General features: G+C 39.9%; 1 long non-coding RNA gene across 1 annotated transcript in view; it reads left to right on the top strand.

The window, feature by feature from the left end:
* The first annotated feature begins 2,078 nt into the window (after positions 1-2,078).
* The window catches only part of LOC148044610 (uncharacterized), a 67,766-nt gene continuing 61,780 nt past the window's right edge, over positions 2,079-8,064 (top strand). The window contains exon 1 of the long non-coding RNA XR_015697389.1: positions 2,079-2,257. This is a non-coding gene — a long non-coding RNA (uncharacterized LOC148044610). The remainder of the gene's footprint in view (positions 2,258-8,064) is intronic.

Raw genomic sequence — 8,064 nt, 5'->3', positions numbered from 1 at the left:
GTTTAAAATATTTTTTTTTAAGTATCTTGCATTTTGTTCTTGGGCTTAAGTTGCTGAGACAGCCTGGCCTGGGCAAGTTGGCGGTCATTTAAAATTTTCTCAACTCGTAGATGATCTTCCATATAATAGAATGATTGATGTCCAATAGTTTAGCAATCTTTTAAAAATCCCTTCCCAAATTCATAGGCATGTATAACCTTTCTGAAGACGACATGGATTCTTTCAATCTAAACATGGTGTCACCACATACTTCAATAGCAAGGAGAAAATCAAACAATATCTGAGGTTTAAATGACAAGTTATTCCCAGATCCGTTCTAACAATATTCTATCAGGTGGCATATACATTTGATAAATTATTATTAATCATTTGCGCCTGATCTGATGCACCTGATTCTAATTTTAGGCATTTGAAGTGGTGAAAAATGAAGGGGTACAGTTATTCCACCCAGAAAATTTTCATTAATTTAAATTACACTATGGACTACAAATTGTAAAAGGTGCATGATGTTTGTTATATTACATCCCATTTATTTATTAATATTGATGAAATTAAGATAAAATTCTGTCTGTTTCTATTTGCTGAAAAAGTCAAACATTTCAGTGGAGTGTACTTTTTCATTTTTCATGTTAATATTGTTTTAATTTTTCTCTTTGCTACTTTCTTTTATTTTTAGTTTGTATTATTTAGTATTCTTTAGTATTCTTTAGTATTCTTTAGTATTCTTTAGTATTCTTTAGTATTCTTTAGTATTCTTTAGTATTCTTTAGTATTCTTTAGTATTCTTTAGTATTCTTTAGTATTCTTTAGCTATACAGATTTTTATTGAATGGTTTGAAATAGGTTGCCCTTTATATTATTTTCTCTACCTTTTATAAATGTAAATAAAAATTACATTTAATCAGGGACACTGAACTTTAAAATCACCTTTGTGATTCCACAGTTTTGGATGAATTTGGCAGCTGAGCCAATCTATTTTGGGTTATTTGTGGTCAAACCTAAATCTCTCACGCTCCCACAAAAGTAAGAGCAAAATGAAGTCCTGTAGATCTTGTGCTTTTAGGTACTGCTGTGTCCACTATCTAGACATTTTTGTTTTTTCTTATCCAGAATTGTTAAGGGTGGGGTTAATATTGCAGGTAATTGTTTGGTTGAATTTTAAAATCCAAGTACGTTTGTTTGTTTGTTTGTTTGCTGCCTAACTTTGGAATTACTCTGAGCAACTCATAATTTGGCAAACAGAATAAAATTCATTAAAAAAACCAGGGAAAACCCCAGATAAATAAAGAACAAGTAAAAATAGAGGACAAGATTACAAAACTGGTCAATAGAAACACACTATGGTCAGCTAGGTCTCCAAAGTTGGCAGAAGCAAAGACAATCGATAAACCTGCTTCAAACTACATTCAAATCCTGAGGAATAGATGTATCACCCTATAAAATGCCTAAATTAAGCAATTGGATTAGAAGCTGTAGAAACAGAAAATTAACTGCAAAATGGTCACCTTTCCAAGCCAGGAATTACTATGCCTGCAATAGCTGAAATGAGTTGTTGCCATTTTTAACTGTGGAATCAGAAACTGGAGATCTTGTTCTGGTTTTTACTTTGGGATTAAAATAAAAAGTGTGGGGAGATCCGAAGCCATTCTTGGGAGAGCGAACTTTCCTGACCTACAGACCGATACGTAGGAGAGCTTTCCATGCAACATTCACGGCATGTTCTGCAATTCAAGCTGACATAATGCTACTTAAATTGAGAGAAAGCAAATTTCTCCCAATGCCAGGTCCACCCCAAGGATCTTATGGACCTGATTGAAATTGCTTCCAAGAATGACAAGGAGAAAGCATGAGTCATGTGTGGTGCTTGGCCCCATTGTGTCTGAAAGATGAATCCAAGGCATACCCATGTATTTACCCTTCATTCACCATCACCAAATATAACAAATGAGCTCATGGCTTTGATGGTCTCAAGCTTTATTTACGCAGAAGGTATAAATAAAAAGCTGGCAGTTAGATACATAGACACCATGCATTTCAGAGTGAGCTAACCCCAGTGGACAAAACTGTGGAGTGAATAAACAACAACAGGTACCAAAAAAAAAAAATATCCACCAGCCTCTACAGAGGGTTTCCATTACTAGGAGCAAAGGTGAAACTACTAATACAGATTTGCAACAGCACCCAGACATATCTTGGCTTTGTGCATGATTTGTTGCCTGGGAAATGATGTAATTTTCAGTTAGAGCTCATCATAAAAGTAAGTATAATTCGCTGAAATGCTTTTAAGTGAAACTACGTTTTTGCCCTATTACCATTATGCATCTTACAAAGAATACTCTGGGCAGTAATTTTCTTAATAAAAAATATGAAACTGGAAATGCAGAAAAAGAGGTAGGACACATTCAGTTTTTTTCAATGCTAAAATTCTGTCAGGATATCTGAGTTCATGTTTTTATGCAAAGAGATCTTGTGGTGGGTATTGTAACTTTGGAGAAATTATAGCAATCTCCTCCATAGAATTACAGTGGCATTAGTTCCAATCCTATATCAGTATTTTCTGATATAGTGGCACTACAGTGGCACTACATTGGAACGACAGTGGCATTACTTCCAACCCTATATCAATATATGTGATAGAGGTATATATGGTGTTGCTGAAGGAGAAAATCTATACAGAGATTTGGGGAAATTGAAAAATCTGCTTTATGAGTTTTAGATGAATAAATATTTTTCATTTTTCTAACCATATAGGAGAATTTGAGATATGCATAGAGCTGAAATTCATTTTTCAGAATGCTGTGACAGTTCGCAATAAAATTGCACACAAAAATGCAGATATAAGAAAGTAAGAATAGCTATGCATATACTAGCTGCAATTGACTATTCAAAAATACAGTTCCACTCTACATTGGAAAAGTGGAATAATAAATTGAATGGGAATTTCCATGCAATATTACATATCTTAACTTTCTCTTTGCTTTGTTAAGCATACAACATTAGGACACATTCTGTTCAACGAATATTTTTGCCCAATATGAGATACACTGTTGCCCAATAAGTGGTTCACTATTTAAAGAGTTTTATTTTCTTGGCTTGTTACACATTTATCATAACATGATTGCAAAAATAAACATAATTATGTGACTATGATTTTAATAGATGACTATGGATAAAGGATTCCTTCCTGTTGTCTTTGGGACTACAAATAGTAGTCTTCACAATTAAAGGAAAGTACCTTACCACTGCTTTCTTTTGCGTTTTTTTGCTTTTGACTTTCCAATTTGAAACCTTTTCCATTTCAACAATCTTGATGAAGAATAATAACAACTCTGCTACAGCTATGAAGTCTTGTAACTTGCTTGCAATTAAATAACTAAAAGTCCCATACAAAATTCTGTAAAACCTATCATTTTTTGATGGAAATAATGTCTTATAATCCATTTCTTCCTGAACTATATGGGTTATAGTTTTATAGGTTACAAGCATGGAAAACGCAAGGTTAATTCCAGTCAGTGGCAAAGTTTGATATAAGGTGTGGCTTTTAAGTTTGCAGTTTAAACATCTCACTCAATAATTTCTTTCAGTTTATGCTAAGATCTTGCAAAAAAAAAAAAAGGCTTGCAAGATAAACACAAGGAAACTAGCAGCTCTGGTTTAATATGTCTTAATTATCTTTCATTTAGCTCCTTCCTTGCCAGCATTAAGCAAGATATGTCTAGATTACAATCTACAACTGAAGCTCTGTTGCAAGCTAATGCTAAGCCTTAACATTTAGCAATACAAAGCATTAGAAATGTCTGATTTTCAAGTCTATTTTCCTTACCAATGTACCAACTAACAATGCAAAAACTAATAGATAATTTGTTCTTGGTAAAATGCAATAAATGTAGTAATTTCATAGCATGCTTTATTAAGTTGACCAGACGTCCCGATTTTCGCGGGACAGTCACGATTTTGCACAATTTGTCCTGCGTCCCGGGGCATTCTTAAAAATTTTTTGTGACCGGACCCAGAAGTAAGCCTGCCCCGCCCCCAGCCCTGTATATCCGTCCTGTATTTTGTCCCTTCTGTCTCCCCGTTGCTCAGAAAAGCAACTCTGAGAAGGTCCTTTGCTAGCAGGCAGGTTCTAGGACGCCTGCCGCCAACAAATGACCTTCCTGGAGTTGCTTTTCTGAGCATGGGGAAAATGGACGGTATTTTGCCCCTTCTGTCTCTCCGTTGCTCAGAAAAGCAACTCTGGGAAGGTCCTTTGCTAGCAGGCAGGTTCTAGGACGCCTGCTGCTACCAAAGGACCTTCCCGGAGTTGCTTTTCTGAGCAACGGGGAGACAGAAGGGACAAAATACAGGACGGATATACAGGGCTGGGGGCGGGGCAGGCTTACTTCTGGGTCCGGTCATTCACTCATTCGGGCACAGAGAACGAAAGAAAATTGCATAGCTGAGGACAAAGGAGCCTGCAGCCTCCTTCATTCAAATGTTCAGGCAGCGGGGATGGGGGGGAGGGGCTTTCTCGCACGCCTTCTTTCTCTGAAGCTGTTGAGATCCATTGCCACTTCTGTGTATAGGACGGCTAAGGCTGTCTGGAAAACACAGGCCCAGAGATGGATGCTAACAAAAACATTCTTGTTAGCAATACGTAAGTCTTCCTATTAATTAGCGTGCCTTTCTGTACCAGCATCTATCTAGCAGTTAGCATTTCAAAGGCAGGAATGCGAGCTGCTCACTTTCCTCCACTCCCCCCTCCTTATTCCTTATCTCACTTCTCCTGCCCAGGGAAGAAGCAGCCCCCCTTGTCACTCACCCCCTCTTTTGCCCAGAGACGAAGCTTTTTGCCACGCTGTATTATTATCATTGGACTATTTAGTCATGTGCCTGTTGATGTAATTTTGTATACACCTTTCCTTTGTTTGGGACTAATAAAAAAGCCTCCCGGGCATTGCTCGGGGCCAGAGCTTATCACAAGAAGGATTTGTCCGGTGTCCTTTCTTCTCATTCGGCTACAAGCATGAGCGGCCCATCAGAAGCGTGTAAAAGCCGTAACTGGTGACCCTGACGTGATCTTGCTGATCAACCACGTCGTCTCATCCGTCTCATTTGGCACCCCCATTGCTTACCGGCGAAGGAACGCCTCTTGCATAACAGGACCGGCCGTCGCAGACGGAGCATCCTCCCAGAATCGTGAGTTATGGGGGCAGAATTCTCTAAGCCCCGGGTTGCACACCTTTTCGACCTTAGAGAATTGGCCAAATCCTCAATATTAATCTTAAAAAACAATGGGAACTTTCTCCCCATCCCTTCAAAAAAAGATCTTACTAATTTTCTCAGGTACATTTATCAAATTTGTCCCACCTATCCTGAGAAGGGCTCAATTCGAATAACCATTTGGGCAAAATTAGGGAAGTATTTTCTCCAGCCCCCAAGGGCACCAGCGAAAATACTCTCCACTTGGCAGATCGTCATGGAATGCTTAAAAGTTCATGAAAAGGCCATGATGGGGGGACCGGACCCCCCCCCTGCCATATTTGGAAACCTCTTCACTAAATTCACACTTTGAATCCAAGGCTTTCTCTTCCCTTATATGCATGCCTTTGTCACCCTCAGCCTTTGAAGCTCCCCGGCATTACATCCCTTTAGAGGAAGCTTCTGCCTGCTTTCCAACCTGACTCATAGTCAGGAAACTAAGCCAGCCTCACAAAAAAGGCTGCTTCTTATCTTCCTTCTTATTTCAATCTCTTGGCAAGTGAATCTATAGATGCTTCAATGCCTGGCTCTTCCTATTTCCTTCCAGTGATCCCGGCTACTTCTATTCCATTACCCCCTACAATGCCTCTTTTGGTCTTTCCTCATCGTGATTTCATGTCTCAAGGAGTTCTCCCTTTCTTACTGACTCTTCTGATTTCTTTTCTGTTGCTTTGATGACATTGTCCTGCCTGAGCACCTGAATCTTTTTCACAGATGCTTCACAGAGCAATTAATTTATAGGATCTGAATTGGAATGGAGAAAAATGCTTTTGTGCATGCATGAGTGTGTTTGTGTGTGTGTGTGTTTGAGGGAGCAAGGGCTCCAGTAAGGAAACTAGGAAAGTAGATAAATTATGGGGACAAGTTGGGCAGTAGAGAGTAACAGAGAAAGTGACTGAAGAATGGAAAAGAGAGTGAAGAGAAAGTGATAAAAGAGTGGGAGAGAGGAAGAAAGAAAAAAGAGTGACAGAGACTGAAAGACACAAAGAGAAAGAGTATGAGAGAGACAGAGAGAGAAGAGAGAAAGAGGAAAGAGATATCCCACAGCCCTTACATTACCCCAGTGTTTGTTATACCACTCCATGAAAAAGATCGCAAGCTGTTTGCTTTTACTGTCCCAGAATTTAACAACTCCAAACCTGCTTCTCGCTTTCAATGGACAGTCCTGCCTCAGGGAATGCTCAACAGCCCCACCATGTGTCAATATTTTGTAGATAAAACTTTGCAGCCGTATCGGACGGCACATCCTCACTTTTTAATTTACCACTATATGGATGACATCTTGGTAGCAGCATGTGGGCCCCCAGGCACGGTTTTAGCAACATTACCTTTTTTGACTAATCTTCTCCATAAAAATGGCCTGCACATAGCTCCAGAAAAGGTTCAAACAGCACAACCTTTTTCGTATCTGGGTCATAAGCTTTTGGCCTCTCATGCTGCACCTGCAATGCCAAAATTGCACTCCCACAGTTACAGCAATATTTGGGCTCCATTAATTGGGCACGCCCATATATGGGGCTCACAACCCCTCAATTGGCTCCGTTGTTTTCTGCATTAACAATGGGCAAAAACCCTGCAGATGTTATTAAATTAGATGAAACACATCAGCAAGTTTTAAAAGAGGTAAATGAGGCCCTTTCTCAAATTTGGGTGGATCGTTTTCAGGATAACACTCCCTTAGCTTTCAATATATGTAACACTCTTGGGCTCCCAACAGGAGCCGTGGTACAAAAAACTTCAAAATTATTAATTATTGAATGGGTACATTTGTCTCACACCCCAAAATCCACAATTTCTCAGAAACCTGCACTTTTTGCAGCTCTAATTACAAAAGCCCGTGTCAGAACAAAGTTGTTGGCAGGAATTGAACCTTCCACGATTTTTGTCCCTTGTTCTTTATCAACTTGGGAGACCTTATTTGCTAATTCGGAAAACCTTCAATTTGCACTCGCTGACTGGCCAGGTGAGATTTCTTGCCATGCACCCCCCCGACCCTAGATTGGCTCTTTTGAAAACTGTTCCCCTGCAATGGCACACTCCATATTCCCCCCTCCCGCTTCCTCAGGCCATGACTATTTTTGCTGACGGAAGCAAAACCTATGGTGCTTGTGCCTGGCAGGAGAATGGTCAGTGGTGCACAAAAATCACCCCCCCCCCACAGACTTCTGCTCAGCGTGCGGAGCTTGCTGCCTCTATTTTGGCTTTTTCAACTTTTCCAAATACACCCTTTAACTTGATTTTGGATAGCCTCTATGTAACTCAGATTGTGAAATCAATTTATGAGGCCTATCTTTCTCCCTCATTGGAACCACAATTACTCTCGCTCTTTTTATCTTTGCAGAAGTTAATTTCTGCCCGCACCCACTTTTTTCATGTTTCCCACATCCGAAGCCATCAGCCCTTCCCTGGGCCTCTCCAGGAAGGCAATGATGTGGCCGACACTGCGGCAGCGGCTGCTGCCAACTCTTCTTCTCTTTTAACTTTGACAGCTCCCACGCCATGGGAGAGTCATTCTTACTTTCATCAGAACAAGAAAGCGCTCATGAAACAATTTGGCATTACTGCAAATGAGGCTTCTGCTATTATTCAGCAGTGCCCTTCTTGTAGCCAGCATGCAAACTCTCTCCCTATGGGGGTAAACCCCAGGGGGACAGAGTGTTGCCAAATTTGGCAAATGGATGTTACCCAATATTTTTCATTTGCCCCTTGGAAATATTTACATGTTTCCATTGACACGTATTCAGGCTACATTATGGCATCCCCCCAAAGGGGCGAAGCCACCAAACATGTTATTAATCATTGTATTCGGACCTTTGCATCGCT

Source organism: Thamnophis sirtalis, unplaced genomic scaffold (genome assembly GCF_051295495.1).
Source record: "Thamnophis sirtalis isolate CommonGarterSnake01/CBP01778 unplaced genomic scaffold, rThaSir2_p1.2 scaffold_7, whole genome shotgun sequence".
Taxonomy (NCBI): domain Eukaryota; kingdom Metazoa; phylum Chordata; class Lepidosauria; order Squamata; family Natricidae; genus Thamnophis; species Thamnophis sirtalis.
Note: the sequence above shows the minus strand (reverse complement) of the source record. Positions and strands in the feature narration are given on the sequence as shown.